Below are 22,540 nucleotides of genomic sequence, written 5' to 3'. Positions count from 1 at the left end.
AACCATAGCCGTCATTCAAATGTTCACTATAGTCTCCCATCTTCAACCCATAACTGTTTAATGTTGTCGAAGTTCCTTGGTCTTAATTTCTCCATCTATAAGATAGGAAATTGGAAAAATAAGCATCATGGGATTATTTTAAAGGCGGCAATAAACCCACTTGCAAATGAAAGCTGATATTTGAATGGCAGATATGAGCCAATGCTAGGCAGAGAGAAAACACGGTCTCCAAGGATAATGGGTAAAGAGAACTGGGAGTTGGTAACATGGAGTTCCAAGGCAGATGGTCAAATGATTGAAATTCTACCATTTGTTAGGCATTCTCAATTTTTCACTTTTTCTGCAACTATGAGTATTACGATTCCTCAACCTAGTGTCTTCAAACATTTCAGATTAGAGTTTCCATAATGCAGGATGGAGCTGATAGGAGTTCTTCATACACACCTGAAGTCCTAATCATTTTAGTGATTATTAGAATAAGATCCACTGAATTCAGTGGTGTGTTGTCCCCCCGTAAGCATGCATTAGTGTTGGGCTTATAAAACTCACTGTTTCCAATGCTTTTAAAACAACAACACTTCAAAAATCAAAGAGCAGAATTGGGACACCATCCAGTAAACAAAGCAGACAACTTGCTAGCATATTTCAGCAATTGTAACCCACCCAGAGAACTTTGTGATCATGTGGCATAATGAATAAATATTGTATGAGTTAGGATCGTTTGCCTGAGAACAACACAGACAGGTGTTGAAGTTTCTACTGTCTAATTTGAGTGAAGGCTCGGTTCGAAATATATTCGACGACAGCCTGGAAAGACAGAACATCTTGTGAAACCAACAGTATTTTTAAGCATATACAAAGTGTCCTTCCATAAGCACTAATCACTTAGCCGGCATTTGCGCATGCATACTGCATTGCAGCATATAGCTAAATAAATGGTTGGCACTATCTGCTTTGACTTCCCCAAATCCTGTGTTGGGGAAGGGGCGGCAATGCCAGGCCTTTTTCTTTTCCAATTGATGACTAGTGCCATCAGAGCTGGCATAAGTGACCACCTGTTCAGTGGGAAAGATCCGTCTTTGAACCCACTTGCACCCAGCCCACTGCTCTTTGCGGAGAGATCACTTTGAAGCAGCAGGAAGATTGACGAACAAGGTAGCGAGAGCAAGCGGGAACATACATCACTTGGGAGAAAGGGGTGAAATCATATGGGATGCTCAGAGCCCTTCTTTCCCATTCCAAATCCATGGGGACACAATTGGCAGTGAAGGTTCAAAAGCCTGCTTGTCCTTTGTCATAATTTCATATGACTCAGAGTGAAGCTCTGATATAAGTGAAGAGGAGTGCAAGGCTGGCACCTAGCATTTGCTCTCGCTTTTATTGAAGGTTAAGCCTTAGAGCAGTGGTTCTCAACCTTCCTAATGCCACAACCCCTTAATACAGTTCCTCGTGTTGTGCTGACCCCCAATCATAACATTATTTTCATTGCGACTTCATAACTGTAATTTTGCTACTGTTATGAATCATAATGTAAATATCTGATATGCAGGATGTATTTTCATTCACTGGGCCAAATTTGGCACAAATACCCACATTTGAATACTGGTGGGGTGGGGGAGATTATTTTTGTCATTTGGGAGTTGTAGTTGCTGGGATTTATAGTTCACCTACAATCAAAGAGCATTCTGAACTCCACCAACGATGGAATTGAACCAAGCCTAGCTCACAGAACTCCTATGACCAATAGAAAATACTAGAAGGCTTTGGTGGGCATTGACCTTGAGTTTTGGAGTTGTAGTTCACCTACATCCAGAGAGCACTGTGGACTCAAACAATGAAGGATTTGGATCAAACTTGGCACGGATACTCAGTATGCCCAAATGTGAACACTGGTGGGGTCTGTGGAAAATAGACTTGACATGTGGGAGTTGAACCAAACTTGGCACACAGAAATCCCATGACCAATAGAAAATACTGGAAGGGTTTGGTGGGCATTGAGTTTTGGAGCTGTAGTTCAGCTGTAGTGTTGGAGCTGTAGTTTGGAGCTGTAGTACATCCAGAGAGCACTGTGGACTCAATCAACTATGGATCTGGACCAAACTTGGCATGAATACTCAACATGCCCAATGTGAACACTGGTGGAGTTTGGGGAAAACAGATCTTGAAATTTGGGAGTTGTAGTTGTTGGAATTTATAGTTCACCTACAATCTAAGAGCATTCTGAATGCCACCAATGATAGAATTCCCACACAGAACCTCCATGACCAGCAGAAAATATTGTGTTTTCTGATGATGATGATGATGATGATGATGATGATGATGATGATAAACTTTATTTATACCCTGCCACCATCTCCTCAAAGGGGACTCGGAGCAGCTTACATGAGGCCAAACCCAGCGATACATTACAGCAAAATAAAATATAAACAACAAAATAACATCACATAAAATAAATAAGCCATTCAAGAAAAATAAACAGTGCAAAATAACATAATGGAAAATCAAACACAGTGGGCGGGCCAAATGCACGACATAAAACGATAAAACTCTGGATGAGATAGCAATGAAAAAGATATATTTGTGGGGGAGGAGCTCATAGGGGACAGAACAGTGGAGTTAGACTTTCAATAAGGTGGATAAAGTGCAATATGAGGGAAACAGTGTGGGTGAAACAACAGGAATGGAATATATGGTCACTCTCCAAAGGCACATCGGAAAAGCCAAGTTTTTAGATCCTTCTTAAAGGTCTTTGGTGACCTCCTCTGACACCCCCTTGCGACCGCCCGCCAGGGGTCCCAACCCCCAGGTTGAGAAATACTGTCTTAGAGTAAGACTTAGATAAGACACCCAGAACCTCCATTCAGGAAAATAAGGATGAGTGCTTGCACTCCTTTGGGAAAAAAACAAGCATGTGATGCAGCAAGGCTGAACTGGTTTTACACATTCTGAAATAAATGAATGTCCATTCCCTTCTGAAGAGGGGAAAATGCAAAAACCATTTGAAATCGGCAAAATCACTGCCATCCAAAGAAAGAAAGCTCCTAAAACCACTCTGTCCGGAGTCTAAAATTACCTAAGTACAGCACTGCCCTAGAGGGGAGGAGGCAAAGAGGGCTAAAGCAAGAGATTGAAAGAAAAGAGACAGAAATGCCAATAGCAGAAAAGGAAGGGAGATATTGTTGAGTAAGAGTCGTAGCTGCATCTACTTGCTTGTCTTTTCTGTTTCGCAGTATATGGGCACACAGCATTCCTAGATGTAAAGCCTTTGCAATTGCACAGCCTCACTTTTTGAGCTCTTCCAAGGTGTTGGATTCAAAAAGCTATCATCCACAGCCAACATAGTCATTATGCTGGCGAGATTCAAAGCTGAGGCCATTGTAAATGAAAACATGAGTTATAGGTCTGATCTGTCTTAATATAACATAATTTCATGTCTTCTTTCAAACTACAACATCCCCCAAATCATTAGCAACCTGGTTCTCACCTTGGGGATTAAAATATCACGCCAGAACCTTGCCAATCATATTTTAGCTACAACCAATAAATACAAAAATTATGCCCTGGATTTCCTCCTTTACATAATCTTGAATATTACTCTCTAATAGCAGAGCCTTTGAAGTATCTAGGTGATTATAACCACTCTGGATATGAATAACCCATAAGGTTTTTGCTCAAGACAATCTAACGCACGGACATCTCCACCACTTGTGAATTTATCTTCCTTCCTTCTGTCACCTTTTCATCATATTCATTAACCTGTTCCAATAATCGTCTTTCACCTCTCTGGTGTAGAACCACTTAGAAATATTTTGGCAGTAAGATTCATTCACTGACAAATAGAAAGGACTATCCCATTATTGCAAACATTCCCATTGATGCATAGTACTCTTGAATCCAGAATAAGACCGCAATCCTTTACCTACTTACTCAGGAGTGAACTGCATTGAATTCCTAGATAGCCATAGAATTATATAATTATTTACACTTAGTCTCTTTCGAAATCAATGAGGTCATGCTTTCAATGCGATCTACAGGCTCCTGGTGTAATCTGGATGTAATTTATGAAGTTTCTTTTCCTGTCATTCTATATAATTGGCATGTTCTGGATTTATATTATTTATATTCACATGTCTGTACGGCATTGAATTTTGCCTTTATAATGTTGGAAACTGCTTTGAGATCCCTTAGGGGGAGGAAAGCAGTATATAAATGTAGTAAATAATAATAATAATAATAATAATAATAATAATAATAATACTCTGCAAAGGCTCTGGCACAAACAAGTAAAGGTGGTCCCAGTGGTGATCGGCACACTGGGTGCAGTGCCTAAAGTCCTTGGCCTGCACTTAAACACAATCGGCGCTGACAAAATTACTATCTGCCAGCTCCAAAAGGCCACCTTACTGGGATCTGCACGCATTATTCACCGATACATCACACAGTCCTAGACACTTGGGAAGTGTCTGACACGTGATCCAATTCAACAGCCAGCAGTGTCTGCTGTTGACTCATCTTGTTGTGTTTCAAATAATAATACAAATCAGAAATGGGGAATATGTGACTTTCCCGATATAGTACAGTTTTCATCACTTTTGGTGAGTATATCTAATGCTTTACCCATTCCCTTCCATTATTAATTAATTAGTAATTATGAACAGAACCCAGCACTTTTTTTGCTCAGGCATGATAGCTTTTAATCGTTTTTAGAATGTTGTCTGATTTTATTTTTATTGATGTTTGATATTGCTTGTTTTTTTATGCTTATTTTAACCTGTTATGTTGGGCATGTCCCTTTGTAAGCCACCCTGAGTCCCTTTGGGGAGATGGAGGCGTGGTATAAAAATAAAATTGTTGTTGTTGTTATTGTTATTATTATTATTATTATTATTATTATTATTATTATTATTAATCCTAAAGCTTGTTCCCTTTTGATCTGAACCTTATAAGTTATATATTAGCTGGTGATGCAGCGGGTTAAACTGCTGAACTGCTGAATTTGCTGACTGAAAGGTCAGCAGTTCAAATCCAGGGAATGAGATGAGCTCCTGCTGTTAGCCCCAGCTTCTGCCAACCTAGCAGTTCAAAAACATGCAAATGTGAGTAGATCAATAGGTACCACTTCTACGGAAAGGTAATGGCACTCAATGCAGTCATGCTGGCCACATGATTTTGGAGGTGTCTATGGACAACACTGTCTCTTCGACTTAGTAATGGAGATGAGCACCACCCCCAATAGTCGGACACAAATAGACTTATTATCAAGGGGAAACCTTTACCTTTATCTAAATCACTTTCTCTGCATCTATTTTCTCAAAAATAAAGTGGGTTGGATCCATACATGGGCTGCAATAGCACATATTATTCTGGCTGACTCATATTTAACTAAATGAGCTTATATTTGAGCAGTCACACATAGGATCAAATTCCTTGTACTTTGGAAATGGCTGAAATGGGGCCAATTAGTCCTGATTCAAACAAAATGAATTTAGTGGAAAGTGAGTTTATAAAGAACTTGGCTTTGATGCACTCCCAATCCCTTTCTTCTAGAAACCTATTATTTTTATAGGTATGATATTTCCCCCTGTGTATGCTTGTATGCATAGCATAGGACGAGGAAATGTGACTTTTTCCAAAGAAGAAGTAAATCTATCCCCATATTATCGTCATGCCACATTTAAAGACACTGTGGCTGGATCTACATTGCCATATATATCAGTGTAGACCCATATAATGCAATTCAGTGCAATTAAATCATAATATATGGGTCTACATCTACATTGAATGTATACTGCAGTTATGAACCACATTATATGGCAGTGGAGATCCAGTCTCTGTTGTTATTCTAACTTTGTGTTTAGCTTCATAATAGCATAGACAGGAGTCCCCAGTGGTGCAATGAGTTAAACACTTGTGTCAGCAGGACTGCTGACCAAAAGGTCGGCGGTTTGAATCCAGGGAGTACAGTGAGCTACCATGTGCCAGCTCCAGCTTCTTATGTGGGGACATGAGCGAAGCCTCTCACAGCATGGTAAAATACCCGGGTGTCCCTTGGGCAGTGTCCTTGCAGACAGCCAATTCTCTCACGCCAGAAGTGACTTGCAGTTTCTCAAGTTGCTCCTGACACGAACAAAAATAATAAGGATTGGAAAAATGTATAATTTGACTACAACTTGTGCAATCCCTGCCATCAGTCAGGCTCCCTAGAGCTTCTGAGAGCAAAAGCCTAAACATCTGGAATACAACCACCACTGGAATGGAAACAATGCTATTCCAAAGCAAGGAAGCTCCATCCCAACCCAAACAATGACTTTGATCTGATTTTCCTTTAGCAAGGAAGTATACTAGGTTGGCTCTGGTCTGTCACCTACAGTCCCATGGGCAAGAATGTAGCTGCTCTGCAGTAAGGACACAAAAATCCAGAACTAGATCTGAGGTCCATCCTTGCAGGAAGGTGGCATTTGGAGGTGGATGGGGGGGATTGTTGGCTAGCCAGCCCTCTTTCCTCTTGGCAAGAACTCTTCCCCTGCTGCTGCAAACCCAGCCGCAAGAGTAGGAAGCGTTTCAAGCTGTCACTCGCATTTTTTGCTGCTGTCTTCGCAAGTTCCTGTATCCTTGGAACAAGCTGTTCTCTGACGTGGCCCAAGTCCAAACCCAAGCGCTTTTGACTATCAAAGGCAATCCCTGCTGGACTGCTGAGCTCTAGAGACTTTCCAAAGATCATCCCAGCAGAAGGGGCGCATTCACGGGCCGCGGCAGTTGGCATCTAGCAGGCATCCATCTCAGTTGGCACTTACCGGGGCTTGATTCCAACAATTGAGATTGAAGGTCAAAAGCAATCTGTTTCCCACCCCGCTATGCATCAACAGAAGATCTACTTTCAGTTGCAAAACCAGCATCCTGAGAGTTTCACCATTCGTTTTATTTCTTTAGCTTCTTGTTCAAATTTCTAGTCCCTACTGTTACAGAGGAAAATTTGTAAAAATCTCTAATCTGCCCTTAGGTGCATTCACATTGTAGAATTAATGCAGTTTGACCCCACTTTAATCTTCATAGCTCAATACTATAGAATACTGGGATTTGTAGTTGGGTGACACATCATCACTCTTTGGCAGAGTAAGCTAAAGACCTTGCAAAACTCCAATTCCTGTGGTTCCACAGCATTGGATCATGTCAGTTAAAATGATGTCAAACTGCAGTGTGGATGCACCACCTATTAGACTCTCAGAAGAGCTTTTGAAGAATCCAGAAGTTTGAAGCTTTACTTGTGCTGAAGACCGGCCTCAAATGCTGTTGGGAATATAGAATATCAAAAATAATACGTCAGAGTATATGCAGACTGTGGTTTCCTCACCTCTAAATTTGTGTTTCTCAACTTTCCTAATACCGTGACCCCTTAATACAGTTCCTTGTGTTGTGGTGACCCCCAACCATAAAATTATTTTTGTTGCAACTTCATAACTGTAATTTTGCTACTGTTATTAATTGTAATGTAAATATCTGGTATGCAGGATGTATTTTCATTCACTGGACCAAATTTGGCACAAACACCCGATATAATAATAATAATCATCATCATCATCATCATCATCATCCTTTATTTGGATCCCGCTACCATCTCCCGCAGGACTCGGTGCAGCTTACAAGAGGCCGAGCCCAAAATACATCAGAAACGAAAAACACAATAACAACAATACAATAAAACAATAACAAAGCAAAATAATAACAAAAAATCACGACGTATTTAATGCCCAAATTGGAATACTGGTGGGGTTGGGTGGGATTGAATTTGTTATTTGAGAGTTGTAGTTGCTGGGATTTTTAGTTAATATTCAATCAAAGAGCATTCTGAACTCCATCAATGATGGAATTGAACCAAACTTGGTATACACAACTCAACTCCCATAATCAACAGAAAAGACTGGAAGGGTTTGGTGGACATTGACCTTGAGTTTTGGAGTTGTAGTTCACCTACATCAAGAGAGCACTGTGGACTCAAACAATGGTGGATCAGGACCAAACTTGGCATGAATCCTCAGTATTCCCAAATGTGAATACTGGTAGAGTTTGTGGAAAATAGACTGGACATTTGGAAGTTGTAGTTGCTGGGATTTATAGTTCACCTACAGTCAAAGAGCATTCTAAAGCCCACCAACAATAGAATTGGGCCAAACTTGACACACTACCTACATGGCCAACATTGAATACTGGTGGGGTTGAGGGGGCTGTTTTTGAATTCTGGGAGTTGTAGTTCACCAACACCAAAAAGGAAGAGAAGGACAGGCAGAGAGATCATCCTTCTCTGCCAAAAGGGTTCCTAAAACCATCAGAAATATGTGTTTTCTGATGGGCTTTGGCAAGCACCACTGAAATCCCTTTGGCAACCCCCCAAGGGGTTCCGTCCACCAGGTTGAGTAAAACTGGTCTAAATTATACAACCTGGGATTAGTAGCAAGGTCTTAATTTTTCAACCATATCCACAAAAATGACCAGAGTAGAAACATAAATTAGAGGTGCGAAACAAATTCGAATCATGTCTCTCCACTAGCCATAACAGTTGGAGATGATGGGAAAGGCCATAGGTTCTTAGATGTGTGCTCTCTTTCTAAACATAGGAGACTTCTGTTTCAGGGAATTGATTTTGTACATGCTCAGAAGTTTCATCCAGGACAATAGTGCAGAGAAAGCAGACAGAGGCGTTTATCCTCGCCTTTTCTCATTAACCTAGAATGCAAGGTCGCCTAATACGGCTGATGGGCGGTTAGTTCATAATGTAGGGAGCACTTTATCGCCGAAAGCACAATTAAAAGATGGAATTTGGTCTCACGAAATGCGGTGATAAGTAACCACTAGCTCAGCATACATTAACAGGGAGCTAGATAAATCCATGACGGATGGCTCTCTCAACAAGGACATTAGCTATGATAACTAGAGTGGTGCAGTCACGTCATTTTATATTCTGAACTTAATCATCTCCCACTCTCTCCTCTTATCACACTGCTTACATTAAAATGTGGCAATCCAATATCACGACCCAGGACAACCACCACCAAGTCCTACTTAAATAACTCCACCAGGTATTTATATGGAATTGAGGTAGTTTTTCCACTACTTCTCAGTAGGCCCCTTGGTAATTCACTGGGATTCGGTTCCAGGAATCCCATGGCTACCAAAAGCAGTGGATGCTCAAGTCCCACTATAAACAAAACCAGTATCTCTTACATAAAATGGTGAACCACTCAAACCTGTGCCAGAGTGGATCTGTGAAATGATGCAATGCTATAACAAGGTGTATATCGACACAAAAGACATTCTGCTTTGGATTTTTTTTCAAATATTTTTGAACCATAGTGTCTGTAGCATTGTTTTGCTCATGCAATGAAGGACTTAAACTCAGTACTTTGGTAAAGGGAGGGAATGCTAGAGTAAACCAAGCCTTCTTAAATTTTTCCATTCGGGATTCTTTTTGACCCAAGAACTTTTTTCATGACACCAGGTATAAAAATCAACCATTTACTGCTAAATTAGTATTTCCAAGGCTTTCTAAGCATGATGATTTTTCTGTTGTTGAAGTCTTTCCATGGCTGGAATCACTGGGTTGCTGTGAGTTTTTTGGGCTTTATGGCCATGTTCCAGCAACATTCTCTCCTGACGTTTCACCTGCATCTGTGGCTGGCATACAGACCTCTGAAGATGTCACATATGCAGGTGAAACGTCAGAACAGAATGCTACTGGAACATGGACACACAGCACAAAAAACTCACAGCAACCCATGCTGATTTTTTGTTTTATGAAGTACAGCTGAAGCATTTCTGCAGAGTCCACTGTAAACACTGCACAACAAAGTCTTGTAAATATCTAAAAGAGCCACTACATACAGTTCAAAACATTTTTTAAGACCCAAACATGGAGCTAAGGGGACCTATTTGGGACCAGGACCCGCAGTTTAAGAACTAGTACACTGGACAAGCTTTTGATCTGACTGAGCAAACATCCCAGAAAGTTTGCTGCCCGAACTGGAGCTCCAAATGCAGCCCAACTCTGCAAGGCTTCAAGCCACTTAATTATTTTGGGACCAAAGGCAGAACATCACACAAGCATCTCATCCCCAACAGTACAGCTCATTCAATAACCTTTCGTTGACCTTTTACCACGGTCAAAATCCACTGTGCCTGCAGCCAGGGGATCTGAGCTATGGATGGCCCGAATACAAATGGGATATCCAACATGTTCAAATGAGAAACTAACTGGAGTGTGATAATTCTAAATACAATGCAGAATATTCCCCCAGGAACTTAATATTAGCATAGACCAGGCAGGCACATGATGGAGAGATCAATAGCCAGTCTGTCCCTGTTCTGTGCGGGTGATCAGGGCTCCTTCTCCAATGCCATATAAAATTCAAATGATCTGCTTTGAACTGGATTATATGGCAGTGTAGAAGGGGCCCAGGTCTTCAACTGGGGTTGATTTCATTTGCCAAGCAGTAGATCAGATCCTTAGAGCTCTCCATTATTTCTTGAGATTCAATAAGCTTCTTTAAAGATGGGTCTACATGAGGCATGGGCAAACTTTGGCCTGCCAGGTGTTTTGGACTTCAACTCCAATAATTCCTAACAACCTACAAAGTCTTTATCCTTCTCTGCGCAAGAGTGCTGGTGCACCCATCAACAAACTATGTATTCCAGAGTTCCACAGCATTGATCCATGACAGCTAAAGTGGTGCCAAACTGCATGAGTCCTACAGTGAATATCCCAGAAGACTCTTTCCAACTCTAATCTTTCTGAGGAAAATAGAGGGAGAGGGCTGACTCAAGATATTATGTTACAACAGTGTTTCTCAACCTAGGAGTTGCCAAAGACCATCAGAAAACACAGTATTTTCTGTTGGTCATAAGGGTTCTGTGTAGGCAGTTCGGTCCAATTCTTTCATTGGTGGGGTTCAGAATACTCTTTGATGGTAGATGAACTATAAATCCCAGCAACTACAACTCCCAAATATCAAGGTCTGTTTTTGCATAACTCCACCAGTGTTCACATTTAGGCATATTGAGTAATTTGTGCCAAGTTTGGTCCAGATCCATCATTGTCTGAGTCTACAGTACTCTCTGAATTTAAGTGAACTACAACTTGAACACTCAAGATCAATGCCCGCCAAACCCTTTCAGTATTTTCTGTTGGTCATGGGAGTTCTGTGTGCCAAGTTTAGTTCAATTCCCTTGTTTATGGAGTTCAGAATGCTCTTTGATTGTAGGTGAACTATAAATCCCAGCAACTACAACTCCCAAATGGCAAAATCAATCCCCCCATGAATGAAAATACATCCTGCATATCAGATATTTACATTATGATTCATTACAATAGCAAAATTACAGTTATGAAGTAGCAACGAAAATAATGTTATGGTCGGGGGTCACCAAACATGATGAACTGTATTAAGGGGTTGCAGCATTCGGAAGGCTGAGAATCACTGCATCACATGAAGAACAGCAACAAAATCAGAATACATAGCACTTAAAGCCAACCACATTATTTTACTCCAAAGGCACTGTATCAATCTTCTCTTATCCACAGCTGGTACGTGGGTAGTTGACCTCCAAACGGCATTACATAGTGACAAAGTGGCAGGTCACTTGGTCAGTTTTGCCCATTGCAGTTCTCTTTCAATTTTTCTCTAAAAAAAACCACCCCACTCTCATTTTGTATTTGTATCTGTACATCAATTTTATATGCAACACATTATTATCTCCCATCTACAGCTGACACCTGCATAGCTGACTGACCAAGTCTCATTACCTGGGTCGTTTGGTCATTTTCCCCACGTGGCAATTCTCTTTCCATTCTCCTTTTTCAAAATCTAATTTTGAATTTCTAGATATAAATCAATTTTATGCACTCCTAGGGCACTTATTAGAGTTTTCCCATCCATCGCTGGCACCTGACTGACCTGGGGAGATACCGATAGATCACTTCATTATCATTTTCCCCATTCCAATTCCCTTTGCATTGTTCTTTTTTAAAAAAAAATCTAATTTTGTATTCGTATTTATATGCTGGTTTTACACAACCCTAAGGCACTTTATCAGAGTCTTCACATCCACAGCTGGCACCTGGGCATCAGACTCACATGACTGCCTTACCTAGGTCAGCTTTCCCCATGTGGCAAGAGCTAATCTAAACTTTCATTTGCACCTATAGATCGATTTTATGCTACCTCTCTCCCAGGGGATTTTATCAATGTTCTCCCATCTACAGCAGGTAGCTGAGGGACCAAGTGGCATTACCAACTGAGAAGGTGGTATTAGTCAGTTTTCTCATGTGTCCAAGGACTGTATTGCGATTCCTTTCCCTCTTTTTAAAATCTAACTTTGCATTTATATTCATATGTTCATTTTATATATTTATTTTATATGTTTTTTAGGGTCTTATTGTGTGTACTTTTTAATTCTGTTTTAAATGTAGTTTTAAGTGTATATTGTTAAGACATCAAATGGCTGCCTGGTTGTAAGCCGCCTTGAGTCACCATCCGGTTCGAGAAAAGCAGGATAGAAATATCGTAAACAAATAAATTTTTTGCAGCCTGTTAAGGCACTTCGTCAGAGTTTTCTCCTTTTGTTGCTGGCACCTAGGTAGCTGACCAACCTCTGGAGGTACCTATAGGTCACTCTTCCCCATGTGGGCAAGGGCTGTATCACAATTCACTTTCCATTTTAAACCATTTTATTTATGCTATTCCCTAAAGCACTTTATCTGTGTTCTCCCATTCACAGCTGGAAGCTGAGTGAACAAGCAGTTATTTATTGTATCTATCATATCAGAAATTGTAATGTATTTTAAAAACACAAAGTTTTTTTAAAAAACTTGTCATTATACTAACTGTCCTTTGGCCAGTAGCTGGCCACTTGGAGTGCCTCTGGTGTTGCTATAAGAAGGTTCTCCACTGTGCATGTGGCAGGGCTCAGGTTGCATTATAGTAGGTGGTCTGTGGTTTGCTGTCCTCCACACTTGCATGTTGTGGACTCCACTTTGTGGCCCCATTTCTTAAGGTTGTCTCTCCATCTCATGGTGCCAGAGTTCAACCTGTTCAGTGCCTTCCAAGTTGCCCAGTCTTCTTTGTGCTCAGGAGGGAGTCTCTCATTTGGTATCAGCCATGGCTTGAGGTTCCAGGTTTTAGCCTGCCACTTTTGGACACTTGCTTGCTGAGGTGTTCCTGCAAGTATCTCTGTCGATCTTAGAAAACCATTTCTTGATTTAAGGCATTGGTGTGCTGGCTGATATTCGAACAGGGGATGGGCCAGAGATGTCACTTTCTTGGTCCTTTCATTATTGGCTGCTACTTCCTGGCAGATGCCAGGTGGTGCAATACCTGCTAAAGAGTGTAATTTCTTCAGTGGTGTAGGGCATAGGCATCCTATGATAATGTGGCATGTCTCATTAAGAGCCACAGCCACTGTTTTAGCATGGTGAGATGTGTTCCACACTGGGCATGCGTACTCAGCAGTAGAATAGCAAAGTGCAATTTATTTATTTATTTATTTGGAAGATTTCTATACCGGCCTTCTCACCTCAACCGAGGGACTCAGGTCGATTTGCAGCATATATGCAATTACAAAGTATACAAATACAACCGGGTGCAACATCATTAAGAATTTAAAACAACACAATAAAATACAATAAAACATCATCATTACAATTACCCAGGCCAAAACGTCAATACAATCGCAGTCGTAGTCGTAGTCACAGTTCATTAAAGATTCAGTCCTCAAAAGCCACATTCCAGAACCAGGTCTTTAGTAATTTCCTGAAAGTCAGGAGGGAGGGAGTAGATCGGATCTCTAGTGGAAGGGAGTTCCAGGGCAGATGTCTTCACTGTACCTGATTGTGATCCCCAGGTTGCGCCAGTCAGCTTTCATATGATAGTGTTTCTAGTGCCCACTTTTTGCTTGATGTTCAAGCAGTGCTTCTTGTAGGCCAGAGCATGGTCTAGGGCAGTGGTTCTCAACCTGGGGTCCCCAGATGTTTCTGGTCTACAACTCCCAGAAATCCCAGCCAGTTTACCAGATGTTAGGATTTCTGGTAGTTGAAGGCCAAAAACATCTGGGGACCCCAGGTTGAGAACCACTGGTCTAGGGTAACTCCCAGGTGTGCTGCAATGCTCCAGTGGGATTTCTTCCCAGGTCATCCTCAGAGCTTGAGGTTCTTGTCTGTTCTTAAGATGAAAAGAGCACCTCTGTGTTTTAGATGGGTTAGGAATTAGCTGGTTTTCCCTGTAATAGACAGTAAGGGCATCTAAAGCAGGGGTCCTCAAACTAAGGCCCGGGGGCCGGATACGGCCCTCCAAGGTCATTTACCCGGCCCTCACTCAGGGTCAACCTGAGAAAGCACACAACAACAACAACAACAACAACAACAATCCTATCTCATCAGCCAAAAGCAGGCCCACACTTCCCATTGAAATACTAATAAGTTTATATTTGTTAAAATTGTTCTTCATTTTAATTATTGTATTGCTTTTAAATGTTTTTTGCACTACAATTAAGATATGTGCCATGTGCATAGGAATTCATTCATGGTTTTATTTTTCTTCAAATTATAATCCGGCCCTCCAACAGTTTGAGGAACTGTGACCTGGCCCTCAGTTTAAAAAGTTTGAGGACCCCCCTGACTGATCTAAAGCAGGCATCCTCAAACTGTGGCCCTCCAGCTGTTTGGGCCTCCAACTCCCAGAAGCCTTAACATGCTTGTTCAATTGTCAGGAATTCTGGGAGCTGAAGGCCCAAACATCTGGAGGGCCGCAGTTTGAGGATGCCTGTTCTAAAGCTTCAGAGAAGAAACCAAAAACAAGCAGTATTACCTAGTGACATGGTGGCATTACCTAGATCCCTTGGTCAATTTTTCAAACATGGGTAAGACCAGTAACACAATCCCTTTTCCATTGCTCTTTTTTTTAAAAAAACGAGTTTTTTGTATTTATATCTATAAATCAATTTAGGGCAACCACCTAAGGCACTATATCCATGTTCTGCCATAGCTGGTTAGGTGGCATTACCAAATGACGATGTGGTGTTTCCTATCTCAGCTTTCCCCATGTAAATATGGGCTGTATGGCAATGTCCTTTCCAATGTTTTTTTAAAAAAAATCTAATCTTGCATTTGCACCTATTAATCAATTTTATGCTACCTCTCAAGGGACTTTGCCAGTGTTCTCCCATCCGCAGCTGGTAGATGACTAACCAGGTGGTATGACCAAGTCGCAGTGTGGTGTTACCTACGTCAGCTTTCCCTGCACAGGCAAGGGCTACGTCGCTGTTCTCTTTCCATTGTTCTTTTTTAAAGTGTAATTTTGCATTTGTAGCTATACATCATTTTTAACAGCATTCTCCCATTTACAGCTGGCACTGGAGTAGCTGACTAACACTATGGTATTGCCTAGGTCAGCGTTCCCCACCTGAGCAAAGGCTTTTTAAAAATTCCCTTTGCATTGGTCTTTTTAAACATCTAATCTTGCATTTGCACCTATAAATGAATGTAATGCAACCACTGAAAGTACTTCTTTGGTGTTCCCGCACCCACAGCTGGCAGCTGGGTAGCTGACTGGCAATGTGGCATTGCCAAGTGACATGGTAGCATTACCTCGGTCAGTTTTCCGCTTATACAGCAATCTCCTTTTTCATTAAAAAACCTAATCTTGCATTTGAACCTATTATTCAGTTCTATGCTACCCACCAAGGCACTTTACAATTGTTCTCCCATCCACATCGGGAATCTTACAGACAAGGTGGCATCAGCAAGCGGCATTCCCTGTGTGGGCAACAGCTGTATCTCAATTCCTCTTCCATTGTTCTTTTATTTTAAATCTAATCTTGCATTTGTCCCTGTGAATATATTCAATGCAACTGCCCTAAGGTAAGGCACTTTATCGGTGTTCCCGTATCCATAAAAGGTACCTGGGTAACTGACTGGCAAAGTGACACCACCAAGTGACACAGTAGTGTTGCCTAGATCATTTTCCCCAGTTGGGCAAGGGCCCTATGGCAATTCCCTTTCCACCGCCCTTTAAAAAAATCCATCTTTTCCTTGTCTCTCTAAATTAATTTTCTGCAACCCTTCCTCATCCCCAACCTAGTAAGTGGCATTCTGAGCAGCAAGGTGGTATTACCCAGATCAGTTTTCTCCACATGGGCACTTCTCTTTCCCTTGTTCTTTTTCTATATCTTTTTTAAATTCCTACTTATAGAGTAGGTATTTAATATTATTATTGTTGTTGTTATGGGAGCCCTGTCTGCTGCTGCCCCCGCACACCTGATTAGCCCAACCGAGGCTTCCTCTGCTGCTGCTGCTGCTGCTGCTAAAGGAGAAAAAAGAGAGCGGGAGAGATAAGGCTTATCTCGCCGCAGGCCTCGAGCTGCTTCCCAGTTTCCGAAGGAAAAGACATCCCTCCTCCTCCTCTCTTCTAAGTACAGTTCTCATTTGCCAAGAGCTGCCGCGGGCTACTCAGCTTGCTTTGCTGTCTCGCCCACTCTCTGCTCCAGACCCAGTGCACCTCCTTCACTGGGGATGGAGACATGCTGCGTGGATGATGATGGTAATAGTAGTAATTATAGTAATAATAATAATAATAATAATAATAATAATAATACATCTTGCATGGCAGAATGAGGTTGTTCTGGATGGTCTTGACAATAAGAGCGGCTTGACAGTGGAATACTCTGCCTGAGAAAGTTGTGGAGCATCCTTCTCTGAAGGTTTCTAATCAGAAGCTGGATGGCTATCTGTGAGGAGAGCTTTGATTGTGTATTCCTCCATGGCAGGGGGGTTGGATTGGATGGCCCTTGGGCTCTCTTCCAACTCTATGATTCTATGATCTTGCCAATTATCAGAATGGGATAGAAGGTAACAGAATCCAGGAAGGGGGGAGTTTTGTTGTCTTGTAAGGCCGGCTTTGACATCACAACCAGTTTGGCCAATCAGCACCAAAGATCTCACCCTTCAAATGCAATGCAACAATGGATGTTAAGAATGTTTCATTCTTATGCTTTCCACAGTTTGTTCACATTTCTTTGCCATTCCCATTGTTCCTAAATTGTTACATTCCCAGGGTGCTGATGTAGAACTAATGCAAAATAAAGACTTTCTGTATATATTTCAGATTTCAATATTAATGTCAAAAATACGTAGTATGATTTTACATAGGATTTGTTCTACATTAGAACAGTAAAGGCAAATATCACTTAAGTAAAATAAACATTAAATATTAAATAACCAGAAAAATGAAATAAGGTGTAAACACTAAACTAATCTGGGAATCTGCCTCACCTGAACAGCCATGGCTTAATGTTACAGAGTCCTGGGAGCTGTAGCTTTACAAGGTCTTTAGCCTTTTGTGCCAAGTAGTGCTGGCGTTCCTCCGTGGTAGAATGAGGGTTGGACTGAACAGTCCGTAGGTTTCTTCCAACTCTGTTATTATATGACACTCAATCTGTATTATTATTAATAAGGAATAGTGAATGGACAAATGGAACGACTTGATTTTGGATAGCGTGATTTTAATAACTGTTTTTAAATCATTTTGTTTATTAGTGCTTTTTAATATAAATGTAATTATATTATCGATGTTTAATTTTTATGCTTTATGGCTAAATGTTCTTTTATGTTTATATTTTAATTTGGTTAGGTTAATTAATACAGTAGTTATTTGTTGTTGTTGTTGTTCATTCATTCAGTCATTTCCGACTCTTCATGACCTCATGGACCAGCCCACACCAGAGCTCCCTGTCTGCCGTCACCACCCCCAGCTCCGTCAAGGTCAATCCAGTCACTTCAAGGATCCCATCCATCCTTCTTGCCCTTGGTCGGCCCCTCTTCCTTTTTGCTTCTATTTTCCCCAACATAATTGTCTTCTCTAAGCTTTCCATTCTTCTCATGGTGTGGCCAAAGTACTTCATCTTTGCCTCTACTATCCTTCCCTCCAATGAGCAGTCGGACATTATTTCCTGGAGTATGGACTGGTTGGATTTTCTGGCGGTCCAAGGCACTCTCAGAACTTTCCTCCAACACCACAGTTCAAAAGCATCTATCTTCCTTATATGTTATATGTTATTGTCTTGCTATTTTCTTTTGGTTTTCACATGTATGTACGGCATTGAATTTTGCCTTTATAATGTTGGAAACTGCTTTGAGTTTCCTTAGGGGGAGAAAAGCGGTATATAAATGTAGATAGATAAATAGATCAATAGATTTTCAAGCATTTGTACTCTGTCCTTCTCACTCCCGAGATGGGACTCAGGGTGGCTTTACAACAGACGACCATTAGATGCTGGACATCAATTAAACAATTGGGTTGTTGTAGGTTTTTTCGAGCTATATGGCCATGTTTTAGAGGCATTCTTTCCTGACGTTTCGCCTGCATCTATGGCAAGCATCCTCAGAGGTAGTGAGGATGCTTGCCATAGATGCAGATGAAATGTCAGGAAAGAATGCCTCTAAAACATGGCCATATAGCCCGAAAAAACCTACAGCAACCCAGTGATTCCGGCCATGAAAGCCTTCAACAAGAAATTAAACAATCATAGTTAAAACAATAATTAAAATATTTATTTAATTATTGAAAATCCTGCCAATTTAAAAACATGATCCAAGATCAGTCCATTGCCAGTCGCATAGGTCATTCACACTCAAATCGCTGTATCTGTTGCTCAAAAGCTTGATCCCAAAGCCAGGTTTTAAGTTTTTTACAAAAGGCCAAGAGGGATGGGGCAGATTTGGGAGGGAGTTCCACAGCTGAGAAGTCACCACTGAGAAGGCCCTGTCTCTCATCCCCACTTGCAAGGGTGGTGGGACCCAGAGCAGGGCCTCCCCCAATGATCTTAAACTCCTTGATGTTTCAAAGAGGGAGATACATTCAGACAGGCTGTGTGTGTGTATCATCTACTACTACAATTACTGCAGTTTGAGTATCATAGAATCCTAGAGTTGGAAGAGACCCCCAACCCAGTCTTGCTCCCTGTTATGTAGGAACACCTAGTCAAAGCACTCCTGACAGATCACCATCCAGCCTCTGATTAAAAACCTCAAAAGAATGAGACTCCACTGGACTCCCAGGCAACATCATATTTCACTGTCAAACAGCTCTTATCATCAGGAGATTTTACTTAACGTTTAGGTGGAATTTCTTTTCCTGTCCTTTGAATCCATTGCTCTATGTGCCCCTCTCTGCAGCAGCAGAAAGCTAGTTTTCCCACTCATAGACCTTCTCATATACAAGACTAGACCAGAGTGTTGTAGCTAAAGTACGAAAAAAGGACAAAATCAGCAACTATAATTAAACAAAAGCCTAGCAGCAGCAAAAGTAGCAGTGTGTTCTCACAGCTCATGCCCATAAAACTATGCGATTCAGAACATCAGTCTAATGAGACAATAATGATTCTGACCGGTGCACAAACACATTAAAAAGGGTAAAAAAAAACATATTACCATAAAGTTTTAGCCTTGTGAGTCATAGAATCATAGAGTTGAAAGAGACCTCATGAGCCATCCAGTCCAACCCCCTGCCAAGAAGCAGGAAAATTGCATTCAAAGCACCCCCGATATGGCCATCCAACCTCTACTTAAAAGCCTCCAAAGAAGGAGCCTCCACCACATTCCGGAGCAGAGAGTTCCACTGCTGAACAGCTTTCACAGTCAGGAAGTTCTTCCTAATGTTCTCCCTAATATTAGTCAAGGGATACAATACATGTGAGCCGGTACAAAAAATGTTTTGTTTCCTAACTACAGGGATATTTGTATACAAAATAAAGTTCTACTGAAAGTTTATTTCCCGCAGAAAAAATATATAGGCAGTCATTCCGTTATCATCCCCTCCTATGGTGTGACCTAGTGCAGTTCACATTCTCCACACCTAACTAGTGACACCACTATTTGTAGGAGGAGGGAGGATTTGCTTGTAAAACAAAGATGCAGTTGCACAACTTTGAGACTAGCTTTGGCTCGTACGCACACACACAGCCCACCGCTTCTCATGCTTTGCCGCACCGGGAGCCAAGGGTTGCAGTGAATAAACAGATTTGTTGTGGATTCTTATGCTTGAATCCCACCACAAACACCTGCTTTATTGTAATAATGCCTTCAAGTTGATGCTGACGCATGGCAACTCCATCAGAGGGTTGTCTTGGCATACTTTACTCTAAAAAGGTTTGCCACTCTGATTACAATAGAGATTTCTGTTGTTCTTGTGTGACTTCAAGCCATTTCTGACATTTGGCAACTTTAATACAAAGCTTATATTGGAGCGGTTTAAGTGACGGACTACTAATCTGAAGTCCAGGGTTCAAATCCCTGCTCAGCCATGGAAACTTCCAGGGAGACTGTAGGCAAATCACACTCTCTCAGCCTCAGAGGAAAGCAAAGATAAACCTCCTATGAACACATTTTAGTGGGGTTCATGATAGGTTTTTCTTAGGATCACCATAAGTTGGAAATGACTTGAAGGCACATAGCAACAACCATTTTCATGAGCAGCTTAAACACATTAAGTCACCAGATCTCATCTGATATTGAAGCTAAGCAGGGTCAGTTCTGGTTACTATTTGGATGGGAGACCACCAATTAATACTAGGTGCTGTAGGCTATATTTCAGAGGAGGGAAATGGCATGTACCTCTAACTAGTCTTTACCTAAGAACTCTGAAATCAGTAGGGTCACCATAAGTTGACTGTTGATCTGAAGGCACATACACATGAAGTCTTTATGATCACCATCTGAAAGGTCACCTAAAAGTCTGAGTTATCAGAGATGCAAGTGGAGCAAATGCTCTAGAACTGTCAGTGACTAGAGACTCTGTGTTTCTGCTAGCCACTATGGGAACACACAGGAGTTATGCACACCTCCATGTGTATACATATAATTGTAATATAATATACTTTGTATTGTCAAAGGCTTTAATGGCTGGAATCACTGGGTTGTTCCATGGCCATACAGCCTGGAAAACACACAGAAACCCAATATTATACTTTATTTATATTCTGCCCTGTCTCCCCGGGGGGGGGGGGGGGGACTCAGTGTGGATCACAGAACACATACATGGCAAACATTCAGTGCCGTTGAAACAGACAGACAGACAGAGGTATGTTGTGTCGGCATCCAACTTCGGCGTCCTGGAGGTTGTGCTCTATTCCAGCCACAGGGGGGTGCTGTCGCTCCATCCTCTATGAGAAAGAGCCATCATTCACAGACTTCCTCCTTCCTTTTGGTCACTGGTATTTCTGGTATTTCCTTGTATGGTGCTGTAAAATACTTCCCCCACTTTAAGCAATACCTAATTTCTCTACTTACAGCTCTCAAGCTGTTTTCGAACTGCTTAGGTGGACAGTAAGCTGGGCTAACAGTCAGGTGCTCATCCTGACCCAGGCTTCGAACTGGCAGCCTTTTGGTTGGCAGTGATCTATTGCTGCTGGAGATTTACCAGCTATGATACAGCCCAGCCCTGCATATAATTTTATTGCAGTGGTGTTAACAAAAGAAATGTTTCTGAAGTGAGAGGAATGCTAGATCTCTTATTTCCCATATTCCTCAATGGATGGTTGCATTCACTCCATCTCCACTTCCCAGTTGCCAAGTAAGTGAAGTGGTTAGAAATCCATTGAAGCCACTCTTTTGAGACTTTGGCCTTGTCAATAATGGCTAAGGCAAAGGCGGTGAGGGAGGATGCACAAAGCCATCCCATCCTCTGGCCCAGAAATGATTGTCTGACTGTGGCCTTGCAGAAGGCATCTCTTTGCTTGTGGATGATTCATGGTCCTTCAGATGTTGCCAGACTGATGAGAGTTGGAGCTCCAGGAGCACTACACATTGCTCACTTTTGCTACACAGTCTTTGAAATAGGATGAAAAGAGCAAACACTGTGCATGGCACACACCTGGCCCATGGGCATCTCATCTTGCCAGGATGCTGTGTGTGTGGAATCCTTCTTGAATTTCCACTCACAGATTTGTTTAAAAACAAACATATCCATTCATCCAGCCAATCCTTTGAATTACAAAGCTCCTTTTCTAGGGTTTGCCTTTTGAACTTGGTGTATGGTTGTTGCATGCGATAGTAATCCTATTTGTGGACTCAAGCGGTATAGTAGAGAGACAAAAATGCATAGCGTATCTCCATTTATGAAAGAAAATAAGCATCCCTATTTCCCCGTGCCTGTGGGGATATTCAAGGCAGCAAACAAAACACTTTTAAAGAGGCAAAAAAGGAAAACGAAAGGATTTATTTTTTAAAGTATGTGTGGAAAGTTGGCAGAAGGAAAGCATGCTGGCTGCATATTTTTATTCCCCTGTGATGTAATTGTACGTTTTGAAGGTCAGGTGCTCATTTTGCAAACTCAACAGTTTGTTTCCCCAAGGACAATCCAAAAATTTTGGCAGGTCATTTGATCTGTATCACTACATCAGCTCCAGCAGTTTTTATTGCCCAGAAGAGCAAGTGTTTTGTAAAGCTAATGGCTCTTTAAAAAGCAACCATGGTGCAGTGTTTTCCGACTGGCTTGTCTTT

At 41.4% G+C, this 22,540-nt stretch overlaps 1 protein-coding gene across 1 annotated transcript in view; it reads left to right on the top strand.

The window, feature by feature from the left end:
- LOC132778126 (G protein-activated inward rectifier potassium channel 1-like) overlaps window positions 1-22,540 on the top strand; it is a 43,483-nt gene that overhangs the window by 3,667 nt on the left and 17,276 nt on the right. The window lies entirely within an intron of this gene.

Source organism: Anolis sagrei, chromosome 6, assembly GCF_037176765.1.
Source record: "Anolis sagrei isolate rAnoSag1 chromosome 6, rAnoSag1.mat, whole genome shotgun sequence".
In the NCBI taxonomy this organism is placed as follows: Eukaryota; Metazoa; Chordata; class Lepidosauria; order Squamata; family Dactyloidae; genus Anolis; species Anolis sagrei.
Note: the sequence above shows the minus strand (reverse complement) of the source record. Positions and strands in the feature narration are given on the sequence as shown.